Below are 23,038 nucleotides of genomic sequence, written 5' to 3'. Positions count from 1 at the left end.
TTTGCTGGGTTGTTAGATGATTTTGAATGATATTAAGTGTTCTAAGATGATAGTAGAGCATATCTAAAATACGTAGGTAGTTTGTAGAATGGCGGGACTAAGCTTACATCTCTGGAACTTGTCACTCGTTCTATTTTCATGTCATATTTTCATGACTAAATACATTTTTAATGATAAAAAAAGATTTACTACTAATTTTTAAATATTACAGTGCTGTAATATGTTAATGTTAGTTAGTTAGTTATAAATGATTTGTTTAACCAGACCTCTGAACTCTTTTAGGGTTCTTCTCGGGCTGGGAGAATATTAAACACAGCAAAATATCAATAACACTTTATTTCTTAAAAATTTTCTACCAAAGCCAAGAGATCCGCAAATCTCTAGCAAAGGAAAATGAATCTTGAGATTCTGATATACCCAGGTGCAGTGATACTCGACATGCTATTGGCTGTCGTTTGCAAGCCAGCCAATCCAGGAGCGCCATTCATTTTCCTTGGCACTGACTGGCTGTACACTTGGCGCTGATTGGCTGTACCCCTCAAGACTTTGTCTCGCGAGATGGGCTGTGGGACCCCACACTTCTCCCAGTTCACAGTGTATAGCATCTTCTGATCAGCTGCGCCACGGCAGTGTACTTTGCGTATCTTTGTGTCTCGTTTTAAACCTTTGTATATCTCTTTTAATCATGCCCTAAGATGCCTCCTAAATGCCCTGCTCCTTCTAAGGCTTCTGGCAAACAGCCTAAACACAAGAAGGAGGTCATGATGCTTGAGGAGAAGGAAAAACTTCTGGATATGTTGTAGGATGGGAAAAGTTACGCTGCAGCAACCCAGCATTTTAGCATGAATGAGAGTACTATGCGGTACACCAAGAAGAAAGAGACAGAGATAAAAAAAGGCAGTGACTCTTAGCTTCTTCGGTAGTGCAAAAATAGTTTCTACAGTGCATGATAAGACAATCGTAATGATGGAATCTGCATTGGCATTGTGGATAAAGGACTGCCATAAGAACATCCCCCTTGCCACCATCATTTGCGAGAAAGTGTGACAACTGTACCAGCAGTTTTTGAATTCTATGAAAGGCGGCAACGTACAGGCACAGGGAAGCGATGACACAGGGGAAACAGACTTCTTAGGCTTCGATGAATCTGCAGAAGATGAAGAAGAGGAAGAGCCACAAGCAGGACAATTGCCAGCTCCTCAAGGTTTTCAAGCCAGCAAGGGGTGGTTCCACCGCTTTCAGAGGCGGTTCCAACTGACGAGTGTTTCTCTGCATGGGGAGGCAGCATCAGCAGACATGGAAGTGGCCACGAAATATCCCAAGGCCTTCAAGAACATCATCAGGGACAAGGGTGACCATCCAAAACAGGTGTTCAATATGGACAAGACTGGCTTGCTCTGGAAGAAGATGCCATCCTGGACATACCTCGTGAAGGACAAAGCCAGAGCCTCCGGGTTCAAGGCCAAGAAGGATGGGGTTACCTTCATAATGTGTGGGAATGCGGATGGTTTCATGCTGAAACCAGGCCTCATTTACAAGGCTGCAAACCTCAGGGCCCTCAAGAATAAGAACAAGGGGTAGCTGCCCCTGTGTTTTGGATGCACAACCCAAAGGCCTGGACCACCAAAGTCCTTACGGGTCACTGGTTCATTCAGAGCTTCACCCCTCAAGTTAGTCAATACCTGAATGACTTGTGCATGGAGTTCAAGGTGTTGTCGATTATGGATAATGCTGGCGGCCACCCAGTGGACCTTTACTACGAGGGAGTCCAGCTTGAGTTCTTCCCTACCAACACCACCTCTCTCCTCCAGCCTATGGACAAGGGTGTGATCCGTGCCTTCAAGGCACTCTACTCCTCGAACTCCCTTGAGCACCTTGTGAATGCAATGGTCTCTGACAACGAATTTATGCTGAAAGACTATTGGCATAAATTCACAATTGCCACATGTCTGACCATCACTGACCGATCGTTGGATGACATGAAGAAGGAGACCCTTAATGCCTGCTGGAAGAAGTTGTGGCCGGAGTGTGTGCACAATTATAAAGGGCTTCTTTCCTGAAGTAATTCAACATTCGGCCATTGATAAGGCAGGCATATTGGCGAGGATGCTTGGTGGAGAAGGCTTTGATGACATCACCCCGGATGAAGTCGGCACCATCACTGATGCCCACTCTGACCCCCTGACAGACCAGGATTTAGAAGAGCTGACGAAGTCTGCCAGTGAGGAAGAAGACAAGCCAGGTTCAGGTGACGAGGAGGAGGAGGAGGAGGGCCTGTCTTTGGAACGCCTGTCCCAACTTATGAGGATGACCATGGAGCTGAAGGAGGCTTTGGCACGGAATCCTTATATCACTCCATAAAGTGTTCAAATGCCCTTGATGCAGCAATGGCGCCAGTATAATCATGCCCTCGTCAGCATAAAGAAGCAGCAAAGGCAGCTGCCTATCACCATATTTATCACAAAAGGACGAAGAAGGACCTTCCAAAGCCTCCCCAAATCCCTGAAGAAGTGCCTTTCCAAGCCCCTGAAGAAGGGCCTCCCCAAGCACCTGAAGAAGTGCCTCCCCAAGCCCCTGAAGAAGGGGAAGAAGCACCCCCAGAGGAGATGTAACTCCTCTGGTCTGCTGTGCAGTCATATCTTCATCATTCATTGGACTGCACAGCTAATTCACCATAATCATCCTTAATCAACATTCATCACTGGTGAGTACACATATGATTTAACCTTTTTATTATTATTATTACAGGTACAGTGTATAAAGTATTATTATTATTAGTAGTATTTAATCTTATTATTTAATATTATTTAACCTTATTACACTAATATTATTAGCATGATTACAGAATTATTGTACATTAATTAATCTTACTAATCTTATTATTAATATTTGAGTATTAGTACTGTACATACAGTCTTTATCACTACTATATTTATTATTACAGGTATAGTATTAAAGTACTGTATCATTATTTTTATTATCTAAGCTTATTATTATTCAATCTTATTATAAATATTTGAAAATAGTACTGTAAATCATTATTTTATCATAAAAAATGTATAAGTCCGTACAGTACAGTACAGTACAGTATTTAGTAACGAGAATAATATGAAAATACAGAACACTGTTCTAAAAAAAATCTGCAAATAGGCAGGCAGCAAGTTTCCTGTGAATAATTTATAGATAGGTTCCACAAAAAAATCCACGAATAGGTGAAGCCGCGAATCCAGAACTGTGAATAGGCAGGGTCAACTGTACTGTTTTCTACAAGAACCAGTAATCAAATTAGAACTTTTCACAAATACCTGGAAATTTTTTGTGTGGATCAGCTCCTCATCTGTAGATCTCAATACATTTCCACTTTGGAGAATAAAAAGTTATTTAAAAAATCAAAGTTTAACTTTGTAAGGGACTAATCACAAAGGATGCAAACTTGGTAGGTTGACATATGTTTTATTTCAATAGTTTTATGAGTATGTATTACTTTATGTTGTCAACCATTATATCAAACTTACAATTCTAATTTCTAGCTAAAATGGAATGAATTAAAAGAGGCAACATGATTCAATAGATATATATAATTTCTCAAGAGATGATTAATATTATTAGTAAATACTTCTCAGCATTAAAGTCAAAATTAACATAATCAATTGTGATATAAATAGCGTGGGATCATTCCGGGGTATGGCTCACCAAGAGGTCTCCTGCCACAGCTGACAGGTGATGAAGTGAAGTATACAAGTGAGAATGGGACACAGAGAGTATCCAGGAGGACATTAGGTGTCATTAAGAGATTTGTGGGCATCAGCCTGCTTACCATCATCAAATGGAGGACCTTTCAAAATGGTCATGTTGTGGGGGATGGGGGGGTTGCTGGGGTAGCTCCCAATATGCCTGTCAGTTGCCTCATCCATGTGGTACCTATAATTCTGGACAGAATCTGAATGAATCATTACAAACGATCTGCTTCTGAGCTGTTCACAGAAAGCTGAAGCTAAAGTGACCATTAATACATCATGTCTGATGCCTGGAATATATTTAATGAGTTGAAGAATGGAAGGTGGAGTATTCCAAGGAATGTTAGAAGTGATTAAAGGACATAAAGGCTTTAGGAAAAGGGATTAGGTGACAGAAGGATCGAAAATAAGCTGGATAAGATATGGCTACATGGAGATCCATTAAAGTCAGAAAGAGAAATTCTAATAGCAAGTGTTAGAAATGTTTATAAAAAAAAATTTTTAAAAATGATAAAAATGACATTTTTATAATAAAATAAAGTTTTATACATAATTACCAAGTAATTACATAGCTAACAATTTCTAATAACCAGCAGCTAAAATCTGAACGTTCACGGTAGTGATTCTTTTGTTTATTTTGGTGTAAGTAGCTAGGCATGCCCACTTTCAGGGTAAAGGAGGAACAACATAGCAAGAAGGTTCAACTTATTTATATCGCAATGCCATGAGAGGGGAGGGGAGGAGGGAGGGCTCCCATTCTGTATTTACTTGGTAAGTATATACAGGCAATCCCCGGTTATCAGCGGGATTCCGTTTCTGAGGGTGTGATGATAACCAAAAATCGCCGCTAAACGAAAATCGGCGATTTTCGGGGGTTATTGGCCCTGAAAAGCGCCAATTTTCTGTTATTGGCGCCTCTGTTAGGTATGTATCGGTGCCAATCCCCAATTATCGATGCTGATAAGTGAAAATTGGTGATTTTCGGCGCCGAAAATTGCCGCTTTTCGTCGCTAGACAAGTGCCATAAAACCAGATCGCTGTTAACCGAGCCCTCCGTTAACCGGGGACTACCTATAAAACTTTATTTTATTATAAAAATGTCATTTTTACATAAGTAACTTACCAAGTAATTACATAATTGATTCCCACATTGATAAGAGGTGGGATTCATGGACTTATTCTACCTTAATTATTAAAAGTAATAATTTGAGAATAGAAAGGAGTCTTTAATATTAATACAATGCTTGTTGTTCCTTACCTGGTAAGAGAGCTGCTGCAGAAAGATACTGCCTCTGGTGGCACTCATCTTACCCCATAGAGGTGTGGGGGTATAGCCAAGTGTCACCTGCTACATAAGTGGGGACCTCGCAGTGAAGGACTTCTCCGAACGCTACCAAAGTATAGAAAGTTTGCCCCTGCCCTGGGCGCAGTACCGACGCACAACACCAGTTAAAAATGCTGATACTTACACCAAAAGATTAAAACCACCATCACCCAACCACTAAAAGACCTGGAGGGTGTTCCAGTACAGAGTAGCCGCCCCCCCCGCAAAACTCAACACCAAGTACCAAGGCAAAGAGTAGGGATGGATGGAACGCGTTCTATACTTCCTTCCCTAACACTGTGCCAACCACAAATAAAGGACCCAAGGTACTGCAATCATTAAAAACTGTTTCAACATTGCGTAGACAATGTGCTGAAAAAACTGACTTACATCTCCAATAAGTGGATTGGAGAATGGAGGCAGGAGAAAGATTATGTCTGAATGACAAGGACGTAGCCATAGCTCTAATCTCATGCACTCTTACCGTTAGAAAGGGAAGAAGCTCTTCTCCCAATTGTGAATGTGACTCGCGAATGGGATCTCTTAGAAAGAAAGAGGGCATTCTTCGAGAGAGGAAGTGAAGGCTTCTTCACTGAACAGCAAAGGTGATCGGATGTATCTCTTATTTTGTCAGTCTTATGGAGATAGCACTTGAGAGCCCTTACTGGACAAAGGAATCTTTCCTCGTCTAATGAATCTACCACCTGAGATAGGTTCTTAATGCTAAAAGAACGAGGCCAAGGTTTGGTTGGATTTTCGTTCTTAGTGAGAAAGCCATGAGTAAAGGAGCAAATCACATCTCCATTAGAGAAACTGATTCTCCTATCCAGAGCTTGGATCTCACTTACTCTCTTGGCTGTAGCCAAGGCTACTAGGAATAAAGCCTTCTTAGTTAAATTCCTCAGCAAAGCAGAATCAATAGGCTCAAAGGGTGGACCTGAAAGCCATTTAAGTACCATGTCCAGGTTCCACGAAAATTGCTGTAAATCTTTGTGCTTTGTCGTATCGAACGATTTAATAAGTTCAGATAAATCCCGATCCGAAGAAATATCTAGGCCTCTATGCCTGAATACAGAGCCTAACATTGCCCTGTAACCTTTGGTAGTGGATGAGGACAAGCCTTTAGAAGTTCTATGGAACAACAGAAAATCGGCAATCTCTGTTAAAGATGTCTTAGAAGAAGAGACATGATTTGCTTGGCATCAAGTGCAGAAAACAGTCCACTTGCTTTGGTAGACATTGGCTGAAGACTCTCTCCTTCATCTAGAGATAGCTTGTGCAGCTGCTCTCAAATATCCCTTAGCTCTGAGGAGTTTTTTGATAGTTTGAATCCTGTCAGAGCTAGCGTGGGCAAGCCCTGATGGAATCGCCTGAGATGGGGTTGTCTGAGAAGCTTGTGTTTTTGAGGATGTAGTCTTCGGAAACTGGACAGGAGACTTATTAGGTCTGGAAACCATTCCCTTACAGGCCAAAGGAAGCTATGAGGATCACTGAAGCATTCACGTGAGACCTCAATTTGTTTATCACTTCCCTTACCATCCCGAAGGGAGAGAATGCATACAGGCTCTTGTTGGACCAGTCCAACAGCATGGCACCTGTTGCCCATGCTGCGGGATCTGGAACTGGAGAACAATAAAGTGGAAGGTGGTGATTTTTGGAGGTCACAAACAGGTCTATTGTTGGCCTTTCCCACAGCTTACACAACTCTGAACATACCAGTGGGTCCAATATCCATTCCGTGGGATTCACCTGGCTGCTGCAACTCAGCTGGTCCACTAGTACACCCATCTTGCCTTGCACAAATTTCGTTACCATCCTTGTCTGATTTTGATAAGCCCAGAGAAGAAGGTCCCACGTTGCCTCAGAGAGGGAGGAGAGTGAGTTCCCCTTTGCTTCTCAAACTTCCGAAGCAAAGGCTTGCAAACCTAGACTGATCGCAGTTAGTTCTTTCAAGTTTATGTGCCAAGTTTCCTGTTCCGATGTCCACCTTCCGGAAACTTCCTTGTCCTCCAGGATTGCACCCCAACCTAAGTTGGATGCATCTGCATAGAAGCTCAGGTCAGGGTTCTGAGGAAAGAGAGACTTCCCTTCTAGTAGCCCATTTTTGGATCTCCACCAAAGCAAATGTTTCTTGATGTCTTGGGTGACTGGGAACACAAACGAGTCCAGATATTCCTTTCAGTCCCAATTGTCTCTGAGGTAAAACTGGAGTACCCTCATGTGAAGTCTCCCCAAGGAGACAAATTGCTCGATGGAAGTCAATGTTCATAGGAGGTTCATCCACTTGTTGGCCAAGCACATCTGAAGAGCAAGAAACTCGTCAATCATCTTTCGACAGGATTCTATCCTCTTGAGTGCAGGAAAAGCCCAAAAAAGATGAGAATTTAGACTCACTTCCAAATACACTATCTGTTGAAATGGAATTAGCTGAGACTTTTGAAGGTTGATCAAAAGTCCCAACTCCTTCGCTAGAGCAAGAGTCTTTTGAATGTCCTCTGTGCAATCTTCCTTTGTGGGAGAATGAATAAGCCAGTTGTCCAGATGGAGCGCAATGTTGACGCCCACTAGATGAAGCCAACCCGCTATCGGAGCGAGAATATGGGTGAAAACCTGAGGGGCTGTTGAAAGTCTGAAGCATAGTGCTCGGAACTGAAAAATCTGGTTCCAAAAGATGAAGTGAAGGTACTTCCTCGAGTCCGGATGTATGGGGACATGGAAGTACGCATTTTGCATGACTATGGAGACCATCCAGTCACCTTGACGAATGGATGCAAGAATTGATCGGTTCATCTCCAGTCTGAACTTTGTCTTCCAATGAAGACAATCAGTGCACTGACATCCAGCACTGGTCTCCATCCTCCGGAAGACTTCGGAACCATGAAAAGGCGACTGTAAAACCCCTCTGAGTCTACATCTGTGACTTCCTCTATCACTCTTTTTTGAAGAGCAAAAACCTTCTCTGAGAGGGCTGAAAACCTCGAGCCTTGCAAATATGCGGTTAATGAGATGGGTTTCTTGACTAAGGGTGGATAATCTATGAAGGAAATAGTATCTGCTCCTGAGTACCTCTATTACCCACTATTCTGCTCCTCTCTTGCTCCATTCTTCCCAAAAAAGGAGCCTGGTGCCCACTGCTGCACGGGGAAAAATTATCCTCACTTTTTGGAAGAAGGTTTGGATGAAGACTTTTTGATAGCCTTGGAGGAGAAATGGATGTTAGCTCGAAGCCTAGATTGAAATCTTTGCCTGGTGCCCTGAAAGGGCTGGTGCTGCACAGGAGAGGATAACTTGGTACTGAAGGAAAAATTCTCTCGAGCACATTTAGAAGACTGGGTCAGGAGATCTTGTGTTGACTTCTTTTGCAAGTCAGAAGCGATACCAGTAACTACTGTGAGGGAAAAGGAAGTCACACACTAGCACTAGAGGAGAGAACAGAAGAGCCGATTTCTGTGCAGATGTGACCCCTTTGGATGTATAAGAGCACCAAAGCTCTCTCTTCTTCAAAATATCAATAGCGTACGTTGAGATTATTCCCAAGAGGTGTCTCTAATTCCTGTCTATACAGGAAAGTACAATCAGAAGATTTGAAGATAAATCCATGGGAACAGAGGAAAAGTCATGGATTTATCTTCGTGGGCCTCCGGTATGACTTCTCCCAGGTGAGGGGGGAGTATGTCAGGGACCTTTGCCTAGGAGAGTCGGCGGGACGGACAGCCAGCTCCTCCACTAACACTTCACTATGAGCACTACATTCACAGTTCATAATTTGATGAACTGAATCACACAAGACATAGAATGCATTAATAATTCAAATTTCCAATCAAACTCCGCTTCAAAGGGTGTCAACAGCATTTGGGTCGGAAGTATGAGAGCTGGGAACGGAAACAGGTTGCAAAGCTGAAGGACTTGGATTAGGAGACATAACAGAAAGTACAGGAACATCAGTAGAAGATTTAGAAGAATGCTGACTAACTAAAGATTTGTCACTCCGAGCATTAGCTTTCCTAATTCTGTCTTTTTCCAATTTGGAAAGGTGAGAAGTTAAAATCTTCCACTGTATAGGGTCCCAGTCAACACATTCAGCACAGGTAAGATCTACAGAGCACACTTGGCCCCTGCAACTAGCACACACAATGTAAATCGTATTTGGCAGAAGTCAATCTTGTATTGCAGCCTTTGCTGCAATAATGAGTGCTCGATGTACTAGCGTCAGACATCATCAAAGTAAGTGACACCAAGTCCAAACAAGAGTCAAAATTCGGTAAACTGTCCAAATTAAGTCAACCTGACTAAATAAATGCCGAAAGGCAATCAAAAGAATCCAAAATACTTCACTGATCTTCTAAGGAAAATAACCAGTAAAGCCTACGAAATTCCAAATTGCCATAGCTGTTGCTCACAACCTTCGTTGAAAGCCGGCAGAAATAAATTGAACCTTCTTGCTATGTTGTTCCTCTTCTTCCCCGAAAGTGGGAGGGGCTAGCTACTTACACCAAAATATACAAAAGAATTGCTACCACGAATTTTCAAATTTTAGCTGCCCGTTATTAGAAATTGTTAGCTATGTAATTACTTTATAAGTTACTTTAAAAAAAGTGGAACCTGCAAAAATGTCACATTCTGATGCCACTGAGTATTGGCATGAAAGGGAAGGTAGAGGGTGATCAACTGTTAGTGGAATATACAGTGAAGTGCTTGAGTATAAGGGTCTCAGGGGTCTAGAATTCCCATAACATATGAAAAAAAGTAAAAATTTAAATCAATGAATAAATAGAATCCTCTTAAAGGTAGGTTAATCTAACAGCTATGCTTATCTTAAGGTTATTACGCAATATACAGTTAAAACTCCATCTATTCTTAGTAAAGTGTTCCTCATTACAGATATTCTAAGGCCTTATCATTACTGTAGTCTTACTTAAACTAATGGGCAACCCAATTTTGTATATGCCCAGATACAAGGTTCGTGTTAACTATAAGCAACATTAATGGTCCTTACTGACTAGAATTGACCTTCAATGCATGAAAATCCTATAGGGTATGAGCTTTTTAATCAAGACTAAACAATTAATCTTGGGCAAACTCAGCAAAGAACCCCTGAACTGTCAACAACAAATAAGTCATTATGAATGAGGAAAAAATTGTTCTTTAGATCCCACATAATTGGGAGGGGGGCTCAATCAGCTGTTAAAACTGCTGACATGTCTGCAATACAAATGCTTGATTATAAGGGTCTCAGAGACCTGGAAACACTCTTAAAGGTAGGTCACCATAATAGCTCTGCTCATTTTAAGGTTACTGGTATAAAATTAAAATTCCATATACATATATTTTTGTTGAAGATTTTCACTAGGGATATTCCAAGCCCTTATTTTTATCCTAGTAAAACTTGAACTAATGTAAACTCAATTGTGCAAATGGCCAGATAGCCACCAATGGTCATCCTTCATGAACCAATTACAGGTAGTTCCAATTGGAGTTTATCTTTAATACATCACATGATATTTCTATTGGGTTTAAACTGTTCAACCACGAATAAACAATTATAGATGGGAGATCATAAAGACACTGCATTTCAACAATTACAATAATAAGTCATTATGCAAGAGGAGTAAATAAAATTCTTTAGATCCCACAAAAACAAGGACAGTAACAAATCTCTGACAAAAAACACTACAATACTAAAAGGCGAGATTTTGAGTACTCAAAGGTGAGATTTTGAGCATAATGAATATCAGTGGTGAACAAGTAACCATGGTGAAAGAAATAGTAAATGAAATGTGATTATTGGTACACCATATTGAGTTGCGATCACTAATGCCTTGTTTGGCAATAGAGACAAGAGAACACCATTTGTTAGCTTATAGGGGCATGGTGGATTAGTTTTAGACAATCATATGAGTAGAACAGAGATATTTAGACAGTGACAGGAAGAAGGACTGCTGACATGTTTAAGTAAGTAGAATGAACATGTGAAAAGTTTATTTGTAAAATTTAGAGTAGTGAAGAACGTAAAAGCATAGTCTTTAATGAAGGTTAGAGTCAATCTAATTCTATCTCTTCTCTGTGCTGTATCTTCCTGAAACAAGTCCCTGGTCTTTGTGTGGGTTGTTTGACTGGAAAACAGGACTGTGTTGCAACCAGAGGGGATAGAGAGAGCAGTAGGCACCAAAGGTGGAACTTCTTCATTAGTGGATTGTTGATTACACATTTGAAAGTGCCTGTGACAGTACAAACACTGAGAGTATGGACTATGCTGTCAGGCCCTCAATGCAGTGCCTCAGTTACTCCCAAGATGTATTGATAATGTTAAAAATTGTCTGCAACAAAGAGGGAGAGATCTCAAACAATGAAGGGACACTTCTGATACATCTCCAAGTCTGGGTATTCTTCAATCCATGAACAGTTCAACTGATTCACTGTTTCACTAAATATAAACTTCAGTTGGAAAACAGGGTCAACATTCATGCCATACAGGAGCTTGGCCTGATCACCTACTGATAATCTTTTCTGCCTCTGTACCATCTGTCTGCTCAAACATGGTCTTCATAAGGCATGATTTAACAAGCCTCATTAGCCATTCATGAACTATTCTTACATAGGGCAATGGACCCAGTGATCTTCAAGAAAAGACTGTTGTTAATCAAACATGTTTCTTACAACCTCTTTTACAGAAATCTGGAGGAAGCTGTGAATTGCAGAGAAGGTCTGTGCATTGCCAGATATAAATGTCTGTCATAGACCATTGTACATTGCAAATTGGCGAGTATCTAAATCACAAAGAGTGCCATTACCCAGGTGGAGGTGAAAATGAAGAGGCACATATGAGGCACTCAGAAGCAAAACAAAACCAAGCGCCATCCTGCATGGTTTCCAGTTTTTGCACATATCATTATTTCAACATATCACGATTTCAACCCTTTCTCTAACAGATTCAAACATGTTTAATAGAACATGTTAACTAAGATAAAGTAAACAAACTTATTTAAAAATATTTTGCTTTCAGCTTGATTGTAAATTGTGTGTGTGTGTGTGTAAATCTTGGAAGGAAAACAAAGCCAAGCACCACCTCCTCACCATGGGTGGAGGGGAGAAAGTTGGGAGATAGCCAACAGTTCACCAGTACTTCTGTGCCTGTAACCAATCACTGCACAGCATTTTTAGACCACACACACTCTCCCCCTATGTTATTTCACTTGTTGTTTCAAAACCATCTAGACATGCAGCGAGATTCTCCTAAAAACTTATGGTACTTACTGTTTTTATGTACTGTATTACAGTAGTATATACTATATTTCTTTATCATGAAGAGTAGCAAAGTGACAAGGAGGATTCTGATGTAGAAAAAGATGGGATTGCATGATGACTACAGAAAAGGAATACCATACAAAGAATGATAACCTTTTGCACTGTTCAGTACATGATTTACTTCCGTGCAGGATTTATACGTGTTTCTTTGTGTTAATAAAATTGCTTACTACTTATGGAAAACTCACTCATCATGTTTTCATAACCACTGTATCCTTTTACAGACATTCACTATGAACTATTTTCATGCATTGGTTAAGAGGTGAATAAGCACAGCACTGTAGTTTTATTACTGTTATGTATTTTGTCATGTTATTACAGAGCTGTACAGTAATGAAGTTGGACATGAAAAAATGTTATCACACAATGTTTTCCATGAAACTGATTTCAATCACCATAAAATAAATGTTTTCACTGCATCAAAGTTATGTTTAGTACATGATAAATGCCTTTACTACTCTTTCACTAAAAAATTAACTTTCTAACTTTGAAAATAAAAGTATCACTGTAGAAGTTTGCATAAATTTTGAATTTTTTTTCTTAAATGGCTTTTCACTGATACATAGTTTATAAAACTATTTTTACTGTTTATTGTATAATTAGAAATATGCTATCATTTGAAAAATAATTTATTTCATAGCATAAATACGTACAGTACTAATAATAAAGTTACTGCCATTCAAAGTTGCAATTTTTTTTAAGTATCTTTAAAATGCCTTTTACCTGTCATAAGTTTTTAAAAGTTTATTTGAAAAGTTTCTTTGTTTGCCTTACTTTATTGGCTTTGAGCCCCCAAATTCATGGTTGAAAATATTCATTGTGGACGTGATATTTTCTTATAATAACACAGCAAAAGACATGCTGATAGGAAACGGCTGTCATCAGATTAGCAATGTTTTGAAAATCTGACCTATATAAAATGATACGTTTTATTTGGGTCAGATGAGTAAGAATTTAATTTCAGAATAAGTCAACATATATATTCTGTTAGAAATTACTACAAAAAATAATGCTCTTTTTATGCACCTACGTGAAAAATCATATGACTGATTGGTCCCTTAGTAGTATGGTAACAAGATGTAAATACTGTATAGTTCTAGAAATTTCTCACAATCTAGACTGAACTTTTTTTAACACAGAATACATATAAAAAAGAAAAGCCAGGGGTATTTCTGTTAATTCTGAGCAGAAATTTGAGCATTAGCCTATAAGAGTAAAGGCATATGGATTAGCAAGAACGATAAGCCAGGTAGGGGATGTTGATGATTGGGCTGGAATGCAAATGCATGCATGCTCTCTGTTTCTCTTGCCAGTTCCCTCATCCAATCAGCAAGTAGGTTAGTGATCCTTGTAAAGTGTTCGAAGAGTCAGAGAGGTGTTCCAACATCGGTAGTGCTGTACAGTATAAATAATTCTTCATATTGTAAATTTAATGAAGGGTTTACCTAATTAATTTACAAAGCCTTGAAAATGGACAGGCATACTGGGTGCCTCACATATTCCAATATTTCTGTTCCTGCTATAATAGCTCTCTTGCAAGATGGAAGCCATGCTTGATGATGCTGCTCTGACAGTAGCTGGTTAGTCTCCTTGACAAAAGTCCTAGTCATGAAAATATGAAGAAGCTTGGTAAGGGGCACATGCTTCACTTATGGGATTGCAGAGTTGGTGTGACTGATAATTTACAATGGTATTTATACCTGTCATTCTGACAGCAGTATGGACACTAGCAGTTGACATCACAACTGCCTTTCTGCAAAGAAATTGTTAACTTTCTAGCAACATAACATGGTTAGTTTTTTTATTTCTTGATGGGGCCTAAAATTACATGTTCTTATTTTATGTGAGTTTAAGATTTTATGCCATGAGCACTTTCTTGTAGCATCATGTCAACATTGAGTAAACATCAAAGATTACTTAGTCCCCATGTAAAACAATTGTCATATACTGAAACAGATCCGGATGACATATGTTTTTGTTGTAAGGGAAACAACTGCAGCAGAGCCATGTATCTTGTGTGCTTACCTTGCCAAAACTTCAGTGGAGAGCATTTGGAAGCATTTCTTTATTGTACAACTGCTCATAGAAGAAGAAAGGGTTGCAATAAACAATCAAACCCTCCCCTTCCTCAGCCTCCTGTCTATTCCTTCCATTTCTTCCTGGCTTGCCTGAACTTGCAATAATTAAAAGTAATCTCTATGAAAAATCAACCAGGTCCTGAAACAGGTTCTGCTTCACTGGCCTTTCCCTTCTGTTTACTTATCATCTCACCTGCATTGATGCTTCAATTATTTGCCCTTGAGACCTGCCAAGGTTATTGCTCTGGTACTTGCAGGATACCCTTAAATGCTTTCCTTTTTGTTTCCACTCTTATGAACCTAAGATCCATGAATTCTACTTGCCTACAGACCATACTTGTAATAGTATGGCTTGCAGATTTGTTGCCTAATGCTTACTGTCCTAATAACCGTAATGCTCAAAACATTTTAACCTAGCACTCACACTTTTGACTATGATACTTTGGTAAACTTCCAACAATTAGTTCTTCAGCCCATCAAAACATTTCCAAATAAGAACTCCTTCAACATTATTCTTCTATTTCTTCCAGTCCTAGCTTCTTTCTGCACTTATAAATAACACAACCAGATGGTGGGAAAATCTGGTTTCTCTTGAACCTCATGCACTTTCATTAAAATGATATTTTTATGATAAAATAAAGTTTTGTACATACTTACCCGGCAGATATATAGGTACTTAGCTATAGTCTCCGACGTTCCCGACAGAATTTCAAATCTCGCGGCACACGCACAGGTAGGTCAGGTGATCTACCTTTCACGCCGCTGGGTGGCAGGAATAGGAACCATTCCCGTTTTCTAATCAGATTTTCTCTTCCACCTGTCTCCTGAGGGGAGGCTGGGCGGGCCATTCATTGTATATATCTGCCGGGTAAGTATGTACAAAACTTTATTTTATCATAAAAATATCATTTTTGTACATGCAACTTACCCGTCAGATATATACTTAGCTGACTGGCACCCTTGGAGGAGGGCAAGAGACAGCTAATAACTAAAAAATGGGAAACAACATATGTTGTAGGAAATACAAAAAACCATGGTTCTTACCTGATTGGGCAGAAGACTTCATGGATACTGTCTATGAGTCTGCTTGCCTCAAGAGCTTCAGCGAGGATGCGACCTATGACTGACAGCCCTTCTGGATCGTGCCAATGGGGGATGACCCACTTACATGGCAGAGCCTATAATGGATCGTGTCAAAGGGGCTGGCCCACTTACATGACAGAGCCTACACCTGAATCATATCAATGGGGGCTATCCCTCTTACATGACAGAGCTAGGTGTCAATAAAAAATTAACAAGGAGCATAACAACCAATCCCGACCACCTGACCAAGCCTAACCTTGTTAGTGATACGAATTGAAAGGGGGGCTTTACTCCAACACCCTCTTCCAACCAACCATAAAAACACACATCACCAAGCATTAAAAACAACCAAAAAAGCTAAACTAAATAGGATTGGATTCAGCTCCCTGTCCCAGCACCGAATCCGAAGATACGTACGCTCCTAGAGAGAAGCACTTATCATACGTAACTCTCAAATCCCTTAAATAATGAGACGCGAAAGTTGAATTACACCTCCAGTAAGTCGCCTCTATAATAGACTGGAGAGACAACGTCTTGTGAAAAGCCAAGGATGTCGCAATGGCTCTCACCTCATGTGCTTTCACTCTAAGGAGCTTTAGGTGCTCATCTTCACAAGACAGATGAGCTTCCCTGATGACGTCCTTAATGAAAAAGGCTTGGCATTTTTAGAGATTGGTCTGTAGGATCCTGACTGAGCACCAGAGACTTTCGACTGTACCTCCCAGCTGTTTCTTCTTCTCAAGGTAGAATTTTAGGCTCCTAACAGGGCACAGAGTCCTCTCCAACTCTTGTCCTGTCACTGAAGAGAGACCTTTGACCTCAAAACTTCTTGGCCATGGTTTAGAAGGGTTTTCATTCTTTTGCCAAGAAGAAGGGTTTGAAAGGAGCATATAGCAGAATCTTTCTTAAAACCAACTCTACCTTCTAAGGCTTGTAGTTCACTAATTCTCTTAGCAGAAGCCAGAGCAAAGAGAAAGCGATTTCCTGGTGAGATCCCTGAAGGAGGCTTCTTGAGGAGGTTCGAATTTCTTGGACATTAGGAATTTTAAGACTACGTCCAAATTCCAACTGGGAGGCTTCGAAGTCTTGGATTTTGCCGTTTCAAAAGACCTTATGAGGTCATGTAGGTCTTTATTTTCAGATATATTCAGTCCTCTGTGCCTGAATACTGAAGACAGCATACTCCTGTAACCTTTAATTGTCGTTACAGCGAGGTTGCATTGCTCCCCAGGTAGAGAAGGAAGTCAGCATACCTGTCACAGAGGTACTGGAAGAGGATATCTTATGGGTCCTGCACCATCTTCTAAAAACCTCCCACTTAAGACTGGTAGACGCGCAAGGTTGAGGATCTTCTGGCTCTAGCAATAGCCTTCGCAGCCTTGTGCGAAAATCCTTTCGCTCTGACCAGTCCTTCGATAGTCTGAAGGCAGTCAGATTGAGAGTGGAGAGATTCTTGTGGAATCTGTCGAAGTGGGGCTGTTTGAGAAGATTGTTCCTGTGTGGAAGCTATCTGGGAAAATCCCCATCCATTCCAGTACCTCTGTGAACCAATCTTGAGCTGGCCAAAACGGGCAATCAGGGTCAGTTTCGTGCCTTCAAGACGAACTGAACTTTCTCACTACTTCTCCCAAGATCTTGAATGGGGAAAAGCATACCTGTCTATCCCGGACCATTCTAGGAGAAGACCGTCTATAGCAACTGCCCTGGGGTCCGAGATCGGGGAGCAGTAGTTTTCCAGTCTTGCATTCCAATGGGTTGCAAAGAGGTCGATATTCGTCCTTCCCCAAAGGCTCCACAGCTTTTCGCAAACTCCTGAGTGGAGAGTCCATTCCGTGGGTAGGACTTGATCTTTTCTGCTGAGAAGATCGGCCTCACATTCCTTTCCCCTTGTACAAATCTGGTGAGGAGTCTGATCTTCCTCTCCTCCGCCCATAACAGCAACGTTTTTGCTGTTTCGTAAAGGAGAAGGAATGTGTTCCTCCCTGTTTCCTGATGTAAGCCAGGGCAATGGTGTTGTCCGAGTTCACTTGAATCACATGTCCCCTTGACTAGTGGCTCGAACTGGATGAGAGCTAGATGCACCGCGGACAGTTCTTTCTTGTTGATGTGCCAGCTCACCTGGTCTCCCCTCCAGGTGCCTGACACTTCTCTCGAGCCGAGTGTTGCTCCCCATCCCGACTCTGAGGCGTCTGAGAACAACACTAGGTGAGGGCTCGGTAACTGAAGGGACAATCCTCGGTTTAGTTTTTGAGGGTCCAACCACCAACGGAGATCCTCCTTTACTCTGTCCGATATCTGGAACGACTCTGCCAAGTCCTGAGACTTCTGATCCCATCTTTCTTTTAGGTAGAATTGAAGAGGTCTTATGAAGTCTTCCTAAGGAAACAAACTGTTCCAGAGAGGAAATGGTCCCCAGCAGACTCATCCATTCCCTCGCAGAACAATGTTCTTTCCTAGGAAGATCGTCAACTTTTCCAGGCAGCGATCTCTTCTTTCCCAGGACGGAAATGCTAGAAAATCCCGAGAATCCATCTGAATCCCCAGGTAAACAATGCTCTGTTGTGGAATAACCTGGGACTTCTCTAGGTTTACTAATAGTCCTAGGGACTGGGTCAAATTTAAAGTTATAGACAAGTACTCCAGACAACTCTCTTTCGATTGTGCTCAGATCAGCCAATAGCCGAGATACATCGAGATCCTCACTCCCCTCTAGGTGTAACCAGCGTGCCACATTCCTTAATAATGCCCGTGAACACTTGGGGGCCGTCGAAAGTCCGAAGCAAAGAGCCCTGAACTGAAATACTTTTCCCTGAATCACGAACCTTAGGAATTTTCTTGAAGAGGGATGAATGGGAATGTGGAAATAAGCGTCCTGAAGGTCCAGGGAGACCATCCAATCCCCTGGACGAAGAGCAGAAAGAACCGAAGAGGTCGTCTCCATGTTGAACTTCGTCTTTATAACGAAGAAGTTCAGGGCGCTTACATCCAGAACCGGCCTCCACCCCCCTGAAGATTTCGGCACCAGAAACAGCCGATTGTAAAACCCTGGGGAATGGAGCTCTTGAACCGGCTCTATGGCTTCCTTTTCCAGCATTTGTTCTACTGCTTGTAGAAGCGCCTGGTTCTTGACAGGATCCCTGTATCTGGCTGATAACTCCTTGGAGTTGTTGTCAAGGGAGGACTCTCCTGAAGGGGATGAGGTAACCTTTTCTTAGAATAGAGAGGGACCAGTCGTCCGCCCCTCTCTGTGCCCAGACTTCGGCAAATCTTAGCAGTCAGGCACCCACTGTTGTCTGGAGTACTCAATTTTCACTTCACCTTTTAATGGAAGGGAGGAAGGCCTTCCTTTTCTCTCAGGTCTTCTACTTCTGAAGGAGGCTCTTGGATGAAGGGCCCCTCGAAAGGGCTCCTGAAAGAGAACCTTCTCCTTCTTGGCGAATAGGAACAGCAGGCCTCATTCTCTTGGATGACTGAGCCAAAAGATCCTGGTCGCCTTCTCCGATAAGGAGCGAGAAATCTCCTTAACCATTTCTTGAGGAAACAGATGGGGTGAAAGCGGAGCAAACAGAAGAGAGGACCTCTGGAGAGGAGACACGGCTTTGGTGAGGAAGGAGCTGAAGACCGATCTCTTCTTAAGAATTCCTGCTCCGAACAAGGCAGCGACTTCCGAGGATCCGTCGCTCCCCGCTTTGTCCAAACATGACAACACGCTGACAAAATCATCCATACTACGGAATTTGGGGTCTTGCGTCCTCCTGGCCAAAGCCCCAAGAGACCAATGCCCCAAGAGACCAATCCATAAATTGAACACCTCCAAAACTCTAAAAGGCCCTTGAGGAGATGGTCCAGTTCACACATTCCCCAAGTAGCCTTCGCCGAAGGAGAAAAGCCTCCTGGAGGAGTCTACAAGAGACGAAAAGTCTCATCCTGCTGATGAAGGGAGACCCAACCCCATAGGCTCCTTGGTCTCGTACCAAATTCCAGACTTTCCCAAAAGCCTAGAAGGAGGAAAAGAAAACAGTCTTGCCTGCTTCCTTCTTTTGAGGAGCATCCATTCCCAACTCCCTTAAATGCTTTCCTCATGGAGATCGAGGGCGATCTTGACAAAAGAGGAGGGTTTTGCTGACTTAGTACTGTCCCATAAAGATCCAGGAGAAGGAGGGGCAGCATGGCTAAGTGAGTCTCCAAACTCCTGAATTAGCAACGAAGCCAGTCTTTTATAATCAGATACCCCAGCGTCTTTAGGGGATTCCTCCTCTGAGACTTCTTCCAAAGGAGCAGCCGGGGAAGAAGGTTTGAAAGAAGAGGAGAGCCTATCAGGCGAAGCAAGTCTGGACGGAGAAGCATTCCTGTCCAACGAAGAGCGTCTGCCAGGAGAATAGCGCCTGCTGCCGGACTGGCGCCTGACAGGAGAGGGGCTCTTGTCCACCGACGAGAGCCTGCCAGGAGAGGGGCGCCTATTGCTAGAAGAACGCCTGGTCGGAGAGCGGTGCTTGCTGGAAGGAGGGAGCTTATCCCGAGAGAGGCGCTTGGCAGGAGAAGAGCGCCTTTCCAAAGGAGAAGAGAATCTATGAGGAGAAGCGCGCCTGGAAGGAGAGACGCTTCCGTCCGACGATGAGCACCTGGCAGAAACGCGCCTGCTGGGAGAAGAGCGCCTCCTTGATGAAAGAAGTTTGCTGCTGGAAGGAAGCTTGACAGGAGAAGAGCGACGACTCGAAGAACGTTTCCTGGAACTCTTGATGGGAAGAAAGTCATCCTTCCTACGAGACGAATCCTTGGAGAGAGATCCTACAAGCGCTGACAACTGCTCTTGGAGACCGACCAAAATCTGCTTCGTCGACTCCTTTACTCCTACTGGAGAGGACGAGGGGGATCTTCTCGCTCTCTTCTTGACGATAGGAGAATCCTCCGGGAAGCGCTCAGGGCTCGAATCCAATGCTGCTGCTCTGGGAGCCTTCCAGGATCTCTTCAAAGACCGCGACTCCTCAGCCGAACTCCAACCGCGTCTCAGAGAAGACGAGTCCGACGCAGAAAAGCACTTCCTCAGGATGCCTTTTCTATGGCGATCCAAGGCAGCCTGGGACGAGACAACAGGATCTGCCGAAGGGACGCCTGATCGTTGGGGATGCTCTACATCCTCCTTGCGGCTTTCGACATTCCTCCTCCACTGGTCCTGGGAGTTTGGAAGAGGTCTGAGGCCTAGGAGCAATGCGGAGCCGATCAGACGCCCCTCCACTGCACTGGGGACACTGCACACATCACTGTCACTCTTACCTTCCTTCATCGCACGCAGTTGCGATTTCATCCTATGGATCTCCACCTTCATTGCAGCCATTTCCGAAGACGAATCCACAGGTTCGGTGAAGGGAGAAGGTGCTGAAATCAACTGGTATTAGGAGAGCCTGGAAGAGTGTTAATTTTTACTTCATGCTCAGCAGAAAGAGACCTACTAGAGCTTCTAGAGAGAAGCTTTCCTAACTCTATCCTTTTCAAGTTTCTTCAAATAAGAAGACAAAACCTTCCATTCTTTTTCAGACATATTTTCACATTCAACACACCTATTGTCCAAAGAACAATCATTCCCCTACACCTCCATGCATACAGTGTGAGGGTCTACCAGCTTTCGGCAACCTCACCTTACACTCTTGCCTAACACACACACGAAAAACAGGTGCAACACTTGATATCAGACATCTTAACAGAAAAATTTCAAAAGCAAATCAAAAACAGTCCACAATAGCGTATGCCAAGCCAAAGATCCAATACGTCACCAAAATCCGTCCAAAAAATCCTCAGCAAGCGAGAAATGAAAATCAAAGCAGGAGGAACCAACAACAGATGTTGCCGGAACCAGCAACAGAGAAAATCTGATTAGAAAACAGGAATGGTTCCTATTCCCGCCACCCAGCGGCGGGAAAGGTAGATCACCTGACCTACCTGTGCGTGTGCCGCGAGATTTGAAATTCTGTCGGGAACGTCGGAGACTATAGCTAAGTATATATCTGACGGGTAAGTTGCATGTACAAAACCATTTTTTGTTCTTCCAAATCTGGATGATTAATTGTTCCTAGAGTCTTCTCAGGTTGAGGAGCAGTTTGGTAAAATCTGCTCTCCTCACCTACCTCTTCTCTTCCTGACAACTATATAACAGTAACAACTCTTTGGTATAATCGACATCTTCCCACCACTCCTGATCTTCCATGGACCAAAAGCTGTTATACTTGTTTCCTCTACTATGACTTGTTGATGGCAACCATTTCAGGCAAATACTCTCAAAACTACCACATAAGCCAAACTAATTCCCAGTCCTGCTTTACTTCAATCCCTACGTAATTTTGGGATTTAGGACCCCTTCATCAAATCCCTTGAGGTTCTGGTCGAGATCAGGTCAGCTGCAGAGAAAAAATGTGAGGAAAGTTCTCTTTGAAACTCTATGAAAGCCATTCAATAAATCACTTAATCAATTCACTCTTCACTTTAACTACATGCCTAAGTTTGATGACCACACTTCAAAGTCAATACAGAATGTATTTCTAAAGTCAGCATAGTATGTCTTCATCATATTTCCACTACTCATAACTGTGACAAATTTAAGATGCTTGACTCTGCTGAGTCTCTGACTTCTTGTCTGCAACTTTGACAGAGTTAATACCATTAGCGATTTTCCATCCTGGACTGAATCTTTCTCTTATTATTTGTGGGTCTTTTGAAGCATCACGACTAATTCTACCCTTGGTATCTTCCAAATGTATTGTCACATTCCATAAATTATAAGGTAATGTAACACTTCAGAAACTGGCATCTTGTGGGTTTAATCTTCTTCCCAAAGTTCAGCATGAGAAAACAATTTGAATAGTTATTTTGGATCTTTCTCCATCCTCTCTTTCCAAGCAGCAGGGACTGACAAGAAAAAGTCACTCATATGCCACAATATAACTCACACAGTTGCATCCTTGACACCACTTGGTTACACCATACTGCAAACTTTTTGTTTGACACTCCAACTACATCACCCTGTCTCCAATACAATATCCAAGAATACTATAGTCTTCTGATTTCAGGAAAGCTATTACAAAGGACTATTTGTCTATTGTTATTAAAAAGGGCTATAGTGTTTGACTTTCGCTATTACATGGATGTCTTTTCTCTCAATGAGATAAACTTCACAGTTAAGAATTCAGAAATTTGGGCACTGGTAACCTTAGCAATTTTCAAACATTTTGTTGGTTGAGGAGTCAAGTGTACATCGAGGTAGAAATGCCAGTCCCCCTCTTTTTCTGCTTCAGGAGTATCTCCTAAAAATGCTTTGATGCATACAGTATTTCATCCTGGCCATGTGATGGCTGCCTGCCACTTAAGGGATTGGGTGACTTTTTTTTTTCCCTCACCTCAGTACAGGTTTCTATCCATAGCACTATGTGCTTTCCAGGTGTGTGCCTGGATCTTGATTTCTGCTCTTCTTATTTGACTAACACAACCATTCTTTTTTTTTTTTTTTTTACCAATCTGTT

The 23,038-nt window shown here is 42.1% G+C and overlaps 2 protein-coding genes across 3 annotated transcripts in view; both read right to left on the bottom strand.

Moving 5' to 3' along the window:
- The window catches only part of LOC136826313 (BTB/POZ domain-containing protein 1-like), a 531,599-nt gene that overhangs the window by 456,761 nt on the left and 51,800 nt on the right, over positions 1-23,038 (bottom strand). The window lies entirely within an intron of this gene.
- The window catches only part of LOC136826311 (zinc finger protein 271-like), a 33,103-nt gene that overhangs the window by 9,399 nt on the left and 666 nt on the right, over positions 1-23,038 (bottom strand). The gene's annotated exons all lie outside the window — the stretch shown is intronic.

Source organism: Macrobrachium rosenbergii, chromosome 40 (assembly GCF_040412425.1).
Source record: "Macrobrachium rosenbergii isolate ZJJX-2024 chromosome 40, ASM4041242v1, whole genome shotgun sequence".
Taxonomy (NCBI): Eukaryota; Metazoa; Arthropoda; class Malacostraca; order Decapoda; family Palaemonidae; genus Macrobrachium; species Macrobrachium rosenbergii.
The sequence above is the reverse complement of the archived record's forward strand: the minus strand, read 5'-3'. Positions and strand labels throughout refer to the sequence as shown.